We start from the raw sequence: 6,415 nt of genomic DNA, 5'->3' as shown, positions 1-6,415 counted from the left end.
GAGGCAGGGGCCCTGCGTCTTTGTCTGATGGCCATCCTGATGCTTGGTTTGGCAGGTCATTAGGAATTCCATGCACACTGCTGGAGTGCTGAATAATGGATCAGGCCAGCCTGGTGATTAATTCTCTTAAATGAGCCATTTGCATCTGCTGATTAATCTCTGCAGCCCACGGGAACACTCTGGGGTTGGGCTGCAGGAGCTGCTCCAAGAGGCCAGGCCTGGCCCTAGGGGCCTCATGGACACACACAGGCCCAGTGCACATCTCCCTGCCCAGGGCAGCTGCTGGGTTTGGGACCTGGGGTGAGAGTGGACGTGCAGGGACTCAGCAGAGCATCCAGAGTCCAGGACACTGCCCTCCTTCCTCTGGGCCCAGGGACCATCCCTGCAGGACAGCTCAGTCCTGCAGTCGTCCTTGGCATTTGTGGGAGTGACCGGCATCCTCCACCTGGGGCGGGGCCCCTCTGGTTGGGGACTGGAGTCCAGGCAGTGTGCTGCTGAGGCAAGGAAGCCCTGGGACGGGTCTGGGTCCAGTGAGAAGAGAGCAGAGCCACCTGGCCTCTCTGGCTTCATCCTGCGACCTGCAATCAGGTCCCAATGCCGAGGTCAGATGTCTGGGTACAGAGATGTGAAGACACAGGACACTTCACAATGCCACTCACGTGCCCCAGCTGGCGGGTGGACTCCATGTCCGTGCGGAAGCCGCCTGGGGCCAGGGTCACCCAGGTGCGTGACCTGCAGTCCCGCCTTCCTCTTGGCACAGCGGAGCCTACACCAAGCGCTCAACCCTGTGAGCCCCGGGGCAGTTCCGGCCTGGGCTGCAATGGTGCGCACTCTCCTCTGCCGGACCTCTCAGCCCTGGCCGTCTGAGGACATTCCAGGGAGACCTCGGCAGCAACCCCGAAACCCCGCAGCTCAGTTCAGAGCCAAGCGAGATTTCCCAACCAGGTTTATGGGGAAAATCTGTTGCCCAGCTCCACTGGGGGAAAGCGGCATGCAGCCTGGGTGCCAGTCCCATGGCCAGCCGGGACGCCCCAAGATGCCCCCACCTGGATGCCCTGCAGACAGCAGGCTGTGCACTCACACAGAGAATGCTTCATGTCCCTCCACAGTGCCAGAGTTTACTGAGCAGTGACCACTTCACGGGCCACACCGCTTCCACAGGTGGCAGTTCACTGAGCAGTCACAGGTCACCTGAGTGTCCCAAGCTGGGCAGTCGCGGCTCTTTCATCCCACTCTTAGGGTCTAACGTCTGTAACACCCAAGGCACACGCACTTCTCACAACGGCGTACAAACAGGCCACAGAAGGACGAGCCAAGGCTATGTCAGCCCCGGGGTTACGGGGTGCTGGGCCTGGGGACGGGCAGGACCCGCATGCAGAGGCAGAGTCACGCAGGTGCTCGGATGAGGGTTTTAAGGAACCAGTTCCCAGAGTGGTCAAAGCAGAGGATCCAGAGGGACAGCAGTTTCCATTTTAGTGTCAGCTTGGGGTGTCAGCTGGGAGTGGACCATGTGTGGTCATCACAGGCAGGAGACCACACTTTGCTGAAGTCTGATAGGGACAGGAAATCAGAGGCTCATCGAGTGGCGATTTTCCTGGACAAGGTTATGATGAGTAACCAGTGCTGGGGTCAAGGTCCCTCTGTGTTCAGTTCCAGGGGCCTTATTCTTTGGTGGGTCTGGAGTGAGGGGTTCTCATATGGTGAGACTGATGTACTCCCAGGACTGGTGTCTGGATATGATTAGGAATGTCCACCTGTCCACATGCTCCTTAATTTAGTTTGATAAGTTGGCACAGAGAAGTTATTTATCAATTTGTGCCTTATGATAGGGAAGGAAGATGGTGGCTGTTTACTAGTACAAACAACGTATGTGGTCATCTAACCTTGGCACCTGAACTCCAAATGGAGTTGTTCATGGCAAATTACACCTTTACAACACAGAGTAATGCAGGCTCAGGCACAGACTCAGAGCTGCTATTCTGCACACCATGGAGTCATTCAGGGCAGGCACAGCCTGTGAGCTGCTCTTCTACACCACCAGTCAAAGGGCAGGCACAGGCAGAGAGCTGCTGTTCTACACCATGGAGTCGCTCAGGGCAGGCACAGCCTAGGAGCTGCTGTTCTGTACACCATGGAGTCACTCAAGGCAGGCACAACCTGAGAGCTGCTGTTCTATATCTGAAGTCATTCTGGGCAGCCATAGCCTGAGAGCTGCTGCTCTACATCATGGAGTCACTCAGGCAGGCACAAACTGAGAGCTACTATTCTGCACACCATGGAGTCACCAGGGCAGGCACAGCCTGAGAGCTGCTGTTCTAACACCATAGAGCCAACATCGGTGTCACATCCTGAGAGCTGATATTCTTTTGCACACCATGGAGTCACTCAGGGCAGGCAAAGCCTGAGAGCTGCTGTTCTACACCACAGAGTCATCAGGGCAGGCACAGGCAGAGAGCTGCTGTTCTACACCATGGTGTCTCAGGGCAGGTATAGCCTGAGAGCTGCTGTTCTACACCATGGAGTGACTCAGGGCAGGCACAGCCCGAGAGCTGCTGTTCTGCACACCATGGAGTCACTAAGGACAGCACAGCCTGAGAACATTTGTTCTGCACACCATGAGTCACCAGGGCAGGCAGAAGCTAAGACCTGCTGTTCTGCACAACATGGAGTCACTCAGGATAGGCACAGCCTGAGAGCTGCTGTTCTGCACACCATGACTCACCAGGGCAGGCACAGCCTGAGAGCTGCTGTTCGACATCATGGAGTCACCAGGGCAGGCACAGCCTGAGAGCTGCTGTTTTGTACACCATGGAGTCACTCAGGGCAGGCACAGCCTGAGAGATGCTGTTCTGTACACCATGAGTCACCAGGGCAGGCACAGCCTAAGAGATGCTGTTCTGTACACCATAGAGGATTCAGGGCATGTACAGCCTGAGAGCAGCTGTTCTGCACACCATGAGTCAACAGGGCTGGCAGAGCCTGAGAGACGCTGATCTGTACAAAATGGAGACACCAGGTTAGGCACAGCCTGTGAGCTGCTGTTCTTCACTATGAGTCATTCAGGGCAGGCACAGCCTAAGAGTTGTTGTTCAGCACACCATGAAGTCATCAGGGCAGGCACAGCCTGAGAGGTGCTGCTCTATACACGATGGAGTCACTAAGAGCAGGCACAGCCTGAAAGCTGCTGTTCTACACCATGGAGTCACCAGGGCTGGCACAGCCTGAGAGCTGCTGTTCTCTACACCATGGTGACACCAGGGTAGGCACAGCCTGGAAAGTGCTCCTCTGTACACCACGGAGGAACCAGGGCAGGCACACACTGAGAGCTGCTGTTCTACACCATGGAGTCACCAGGGAACGCACAGCATGAAAGCTGCTATTATGCCCACCATGGAGTCACTCAGGGCAGGCACAGCCTGACAGCTACTGTTCTACACCATGGAGTCACCAGGGAAGGAACAGCATGAGAGCTGCTGTTCTGCACACCATGGAGTACTCAGGGCAGGCAGAGCCTGAGAGCTACCTTTCTGCACCATGGTGTCACTCAGTGCAGGCACATCCTGAGAGCTGCTGTTCTGCACACCATGAGTCACCTGGACAGGCAGAACCTGAGAGCTGCTGTTGTATACACCATGGAGTCACACACAGCAGGCACAGCCTGAGAGCTGTTGTTCTACACCATGTTGTCACCAAGGCAGGCATAGCCTGAGAGCTGCTGTTCTCTACACCATGGAGTCACCAGGGCTGGCACACCTGAGAGCTGCTCTTCTACACCATGGAGTCACTCAGGGCAGGCACAGCCTGAGAGCTGCTGTTCTGGATCCCATGGAGTCACTCAGGGCACTCACAGCCTGAGAGCTGCTGTTCTGCACACCACGGAGTCACTCAGGACAGGCACAGCCTGAGAGTTGTTGTTCTGCACACCATGAGTCCCCAGGGGAGGCACAGCCTGAGAGCTGCTGTTCTGCACACCATGGAGTCACCAGGGCAGGCACAGCCTGAGAGATGCAGTTCTATACCATGGAGCCACAAGGGCAGGCACAGCCTGAGAGCTCCTGTCCCACACACCATGGAGTCATTCAGGGCAGGCACAGCCTGAGAGCTGCTGTTCGGCACACCATGGAGTCACCAGGGCAGGCACAGCCTGAGAGATGCAGTTCTGCACACGTGAGTCACCAGGGCAGGCACAGCCTGACATACTGTTCTGTACTACATGGAGTCACTCAGGACAGGCACAGACTGAGAGCTGCTGTTCTGTACAGCATGGAGTCAATGAGGTCAAGCACAGCCTGAGACCTGCTGTTGTACACTATGGATTCACCAGGGCAGGCACAGACTGAGAGCTGCTATTCTGCCCACCATGGAGTCACTCAGGGCAGACACAGACTGAGAGTTGTTGTTCTACACACCCTGGAGTCACTCAGGGCAGTCACAGCCTGAGAGCTGCTATTCTGTACACCATGAGTCACCAGGGCAGGCACAGCCTGAGAGCTGCTGTTCTGTACACCATAGAGGCACTGAGGGCAGGCACAGCCTGAGAGCTACTGTTCTGCACACCATGGAGTCACCGGTACAGGCACAGCCAGAGATATGCTGTTCGGCACACCATGGAGTCACCAGGGCAGGTACAGCCTGAGAGATGCAGTTCTGCACACCATGAGTCACCAGGGCAGGCACAGCGTGAGAGCTGCTGGTCTGTGCACCATGGAGTCACCAGGGCAGGCACATTCTGAGAGCTGCTCTTCTACACCATGGAGTCACCAGGGCACGCACAGCCTGAGAGATACTGTTTGACACCATGGAGTCAAAACGGCAGGAACAGAATGAGAGCTGCTGTTCTACACCTTGCAGTCACTCAGGGCAGGCACAGCCTGAGAGCTGCAGTTCTACACCCTGGAGTCACTCAGGGCAGGCACAGCCTGAGAGCTGCTGTTCAACACCATGGACTCACTCAGGGCAGGCACATCCTGAGAGCTACTGTTCTGCACACCATGAGTCACCAGTGCAGGCACAGGCTGAGATCTGCAGTTCTCTACACCATGGAGTCACCAGGGCAGGCACAGCCTGAGATAAACTGTTTTGTACACCATGGAGTCATTCAGGGCAGGCACAGCCTGAGAGATGCTCTTCTGTACACCATAGAGGCACTCAGGGCAAAAACAGCCTGAGAGCTGCTGTTCTGTACCCCATGGAGTCACCATGACAGGCATAGCCTGAGAGATGCAGTTGTGTTCACCATGAGTCACCAGGGTAGACACAGCATGAGAGCTGCTGTTCTGTGCACCATGGAGTCAACAGGTTAGGCACAGCCTGAGAGCTGCTATTCTGCACACCATGGAGTAACTCAGGGCAGGCACAGCCTGAGAGCTGTTGTTCTGCACACCATTGAGTCACCAGGGCAGGCACAGCCAGAGAGCTACTGTTTCAATACCATGGAGCCACTCAGGGGAGGCACATTCTGAGAGCTGCTGCTCTGTACACCATGGAGTCATTCTGGGCAGGCACAGCCTGAGAGCTGCTGTTCTGTACCCCATGGAGTCACCATGACAGGCATAGCCTGAGAGATGCAGTTGTGTTCACCATGAGTCACCAGGGCAGACACAGCATGAGAGCTGCTGTTCTGTGCACCATGGAGTCAACAGACTAGGCACAGCCTGAGAGCTGCTATTCTGCACACCATGGAGTAACTCAGGGCAGGCACAGCCTGAGAGCTGTTGTTCTGCACACCATTGAGTCACCAGGGCAGGCACAGCCAGAGAGCTACTGTTTCAATACCATGGAGCCACTCAGGGGAGGCACATTCTGAGAGCTGTTGCTCTGTACACCATGGAGTCATTCTGGGCAGGCACAGCCTGAGAGCTGCTGTTCTGCACACTATGGAGTCACTCAGAACAGGCACAGCCTAAGATACTGTTCTGTACAACATGTAGTCACTCATGACCGGCACAGTCTGAGAGCTGCTGTTCTGTTCAGAAAGGAGTCAGTGAGGTGAGGCACAGCCTGAGAACTGCTGTTTTACACTATGGATTCACCAGGACAGGTACAGACTGAAAGCTGCTATTCTGCCCACCATGGAGTCACTCAGGGCAACAATAGCCTGAGAGCTGCTTTTCTGCACACCATGGAGTCATTCAGAGAGGCAACGCCTGCAAGCTGATGTTCACTGCACACCATGGAGTCACTCAGGGCAGGCACACCCTGAGAGCTGTTGTCCTACACCATGGAGACACTCAGGGAGGCACAGCCTGAGAGCTGCTGTTCTGCACAATAGGGAATCATGCAAGGCAGGCAAAGCCTGCGAGCTGATGTTCTCTGCACACCATGGAGTCACTCAGGGCAGGTAAAGCCTGAGCGCTGCTGTTCTGCACACAATGGAGTCACCATGGGAGGCACAGCCTGAGAGCTACTGTTCCAA

Source organism: Sciurus vulgaris (genome assembly GCF_902686455.1).
Source record: "Sciurus vulgaris genome assembly, chromosome: 4".
In the NCBI taxonomy this organism is placed as follows: Eukaryota; Metazoa; Chordata; class Mammalia; order Rodentia; family Sciuridae; genus Sciurus; species Sciurus vulgaris.
The sequence above is the reverse complement of the archived record's forward strand: the minus strand, read 5'-3'. Positions refer to the sequence as shown.